The following is a 4,554-nucleotide window of genomic DNA, read 5'->3' as shown; positions in this document are numbered from 1 at the left end:
CTGCCTCTCTGCCTGCTTGTGGTCTCTGTTTCTCAAATAAACTGATAAAATCTAAAAAAAAAAAAAAAAAAAAAAAAACTACTCAAAATGGTTTAAAAACCTATCTATAAGAACTAAAAATATGAAACTCCTAGAGGAAATGTGGGGATGAAGATTCAGAACATTGGATTTGGCAATGATTTCTTTGGTAGGACACCAGAAGCACAAACAACAAAAGTAAAAATAGGCAGAGAGAACTATATGAAATGTAAAAACTTGTGTGCATCAAAGGAAACACTCAACAGAGTGAAAAGACAACCTATAGAATGGTTGAAAATATTTGGTTGCAAAATTTGGTTGCAAATGGTTGCAAAAAATATTTGCAAATCATATATATTAGAGGTTATATCCAAAATATGTAAGGAATTTCTACAACTCAACCTCTACAAAAAACAAATAACCCAATTTAAAAATGGGCCAGGGACTTGAAAAGACAGTTCTCCAAAGAGAATATACAAATGGCCAACACATATGAAAAGTTGCTCAACATCACTTATTACAAGAGAAACGCAAATCAAGGGGCACCTGGGTGGCTCAGCTAAGTGTCTGACTCTTGATTTTGGCTCAGGTTATGACCTCAGAGTTGTGACCTTGAGATCCCCAAGTTGGGCTTTGTGTCGGGGCATGGAACCCTCTTGTGATCCTCTGTCTCCCTCTGCCAACCCCCTCTCCTCCTCTATGAAGAAAAGAAGGAAGGAAGGAAGGGGAAAGGAAAGGAAGACAGACACACAGAAACAAAGAAACAAAGAAAGAAAAGAAACTGCAAATCAAAACTACACTGAGATATCACCACACATCCATTAGAATGGCCACTATCAAAAGAACAGAAAAGAGTGTTGGCAAAGATGCAGAGAATTCTTTGGCACTGTTGGCGGGGGTGTAAAATGGTACTGCCATTATGGAAAACAGTATAGAAATTCCTAAAAAAAATTAAAAATAGCATTACCATATGGTCCAGATATCCTACTTCTAGGTATATATCCAAAAGAATTCAAACAAGGATCTTGAAGAGATATTTGTACACCTGTCAATTACAACGTTATGCACAACAGCCAAGAGATGGAAACAACCCAAATGTCCACTGAGAAATGAATGGATAAAGAGAATGTGATATATACATATAATGGAATATTATGTAGACTTAAAAAAGAAGGAAATTCTGTCACCTGCTACAACATGGATGAACCTTGAGGACATTCTGCTACGTGAAATAAGCCAGTCAGAAAAGGGCAAATACTGTATGATTCCATTCATATGAAGTATCTAAAATAGCCAAAATCATACAAGTAGAAATTAGAAAGGCTACAGGAAGAGGGAACTAGTATTTAATGAGTTTTTAATGAGTATTTAATGAGAGTTTCAGTTTTGCAAACTGAAAAAGTTCCAGGGATCCCACTGCACAACACTGTGAATACACTTAGCTGTACTCTTAAAAATGGTTACATCGGTAAATTTAATGTCATGTGTTTTTAGCACAAGATAAAAAAGAGATGAAGGGAAAGATTCTACACTTTTTTAAAAGATTTATTTTAGAGAGAGAGTGTGTATGTGTTAAAGTGGGGGAGAGAAGCAGAGGGAGAGGGAGAGAATATCAAGCAGACTCCCCGCTGAGTGTGGTGCCCAATGCGGGGCTTGATGCCGGGACCCTGAGATCACAACCCGAGCTGAAATCAAGAGTCAGACGCTCGACCCGGTGAGCCACCCAGGAGTCCCAAGACTTCTAAACTTCTGAAGGGAAATGATGTCATGACAAGCATCAGCATGAAACGAAAAGGACGATGGTTATTTTTATGATCGTCAAAGTCTTGCAAAAGTACCGAATTTAAAATTTGGATTTTGAATTTTATCATACAGGTGTCATAAATTACTTCCCAAAAGGATTCTCCAATGCAAAGTAAGCCTGGTCTTAGATCTCATTAAATCCACCAAGCAATAGTGGGAGGATACATTCTAATGTGACAGAGGAGCCTCAGAGAAGCTGAGGAACTCGCCCAAAGTCACAAAATTAGTATACAACTGCCTCAGGATTCAAACCCAGGGCTCACTACCTCCACCGCGCATGCCCTTGACTGCTACACCATACTGCTGCTAGTTTGAAAAAATTTTTTTAATTGAGAGGTCTGTTTAAAACTGGCCAAAGGTAGTCCAGTGAAGCCAGTCCCATTCGCATTCTCTTACAAACGAATATGGTGCCACCAAGAAGTCCAGCAGAACAGTGAGTGGAGCTAGAGAGCTTAGATTTTTCACACAAAATTTCAGGGTTTGCTTTTCTCTGTGAGACAAATAGAATTCACTTTTCCTTCTTTTCTCAAACCATCTGCTTTGATATTTGGGGAGTCTGGACCTTGTGTGTTAATGTCTAGCTGTATTATATGAATACACACATAGGAATGGGCAAGCTGAACATTTTATTTGCCGAAAAGTAAAACAAACATTGTGCCTTCTTCAGTTATGGGGAATTTAAAGCCATCGTGCTCCAGCCTTTGGAAACTATCAGTGTCAGGATCCTCAGTCAGAAACAGTAGAAAGCATTCTCACTAGCCTGAACAAAACACAAGTTTCTTAAAGGATGTCAAGTGCCTCGCAGACTTCTTGGGAAAGCCAGAGAATTAAGCTTGGAAGTTCCACTCCACTGAGAATAACACCCAAAGCACAGAGTGGAATGGCTCCAGCAACGACTCCAATGCCCCTGCCGTTGGGCACAGACCCTGTAGCTCCCAGCCATGACTTTGGACACGGTTCTAGAACATCTGCTGCTGCTATCCCAATTGGCAATGGTCTAGTAGATTGCAAAAATGGCCATCAATTCTTGTTTTCTCCTGTATCCATCCATCCATGCTCCTTTACCAGGATACTTTGAATGACCTCCCACCTGATTCAGGGCTCAGCCAATGGGATGTCAGGAAAGTGATGCTAGCAGAGACTTGTGAAGCCTGTGCCCTATGGAGCTTGTCTTCTTTTTTAACCCGGAAAAACTTTGGAAGCTTGGAGAAACCCAAGCTGACCTCCAGGATGATGAGACAGACATGGCACAGTCACCCCTGCCACCCAAACCTACAGCTTTGTCAGCCACCAGACATGTAATTTGAGGCCGACCTAAATCTCCCACCTATTAGACGGCTTGCCAGTTCACCAAGGACACGGGAGTGAGCCCAGCCATGATCAACGAAGCTGGCACAGACCACACAGTCTGGCCAACCCACAAAATCACAAGCTAAATAAATGATGGCTATTACAAGTTAAGTTTGAGGTATCTGCAGCAAAAGGTACCTGATATTAGTTTACTAAATTCTTTTACATACCTTTTCTCACTCTCTGCTCCCAAATCTCTAAGGCAAAACAACAGGTACCTTATCTACATGTGCCAAGGAGGAAGAAATTGAACCTCACAGAAGCTTAGTAACTTGCCAAATGTCAAACTGCTAATAAATAAATAAGGTAGATTTAGAATGGAGGTTACCTTGATCCCCAGTCAAAATATACACATTGACCATACTGTTCTGTTTGAGGCAAAGCAGTAGTGCCATATGGCTTCAGCTTAGCCAGTGGTTCTGCTAATATATTCCTCTCTCCTCTGATTATCATCTGAACTCTGAAAATTCAAGAGGGGAATCCCTCTGTCGAAATCTGTTCCATCATGTAGACGCAACTTTCAAGTAGTAGCCGGACTGGGCTAGAGTTTCAGGGGATCGTAGGGAATAAGCAGGGAAATATCTCCTGTGAGGCGCATACTTTGGAGGACATCAACATTTCTTATTCTCTGTGGAGCTCTGCTCTGGTCTCCCACTTACCGATGAGCTCTTACAGATGCTAGCATAGCTAAGAGGACCGAACATGTTATAGGCAAAGATCTTAGGATGGAATTTGGGGTCAGTACTAATATGAAGGCAAGCTCTTGGTTCTATTAAGGAGCTTAACTCAAGTTTGTTATTAGCCATGGTTCTAGAAGGAATGTGCACAGTAGTGTTATGATGTGGGAATAATAAGATACTGTTGGTGTTCGTTAGCAGGGTTCACAAAAGCTTTCATGGGGGATGTAGCATTGGAGCTGGACTCTAGGGACTGCAGCAGAAGGATGGAGGACAAGGAGGTAGACAAGTCTGGCAGGAGACTGGCTAAAAGGAGTCTCAGAAAATGGGAAAACCCAAATAGACTAATGTAGGTTTTAAGCAGGAATGACCAGAATAACCTTAACTGAAACAGAGAAGTGGTTAATAAATGCACCAGTTCTAGGATTTGCTAGCAATGAGAAATCAATGAAACAGGTATTACTTTAGAATCTAAAGAAGAAAGAAGGGGGCTGGTGTAGGGAAACGTGATGAATTTCATTTTGAATATGTTGGGCTTGAAGTATCAGTAGATTATCTTTATGGGCATGTCTGTGACCAGTTAAAAACCTAGCCTTGGACCACAAAAGGGAAGCCAATGGGCTCAGCTGTGATTCTACCTTGTAGAGTTTTGTGAGAATGAAATAGGATAATATGTCTACATGTCTAGTGGAGTGCTTGGCCACAG

This window comes from Mustela nigripes, chromosome 4, assembly GCF_022355385.1.
Source record: "Mustela nigripes isolate SB6536 chromosome 4, MUSNIG.SB6536, whole genome shotgun sequence".
Taxonomy (NCBI): Eukaryota; Metazoa; Chordata; class Mammalia; order Carnivora; family Mustelidae; genus Mustela; species Mustela nigripes.
This window is presented reverse-complemented; position numbering follows the sequence as displayed.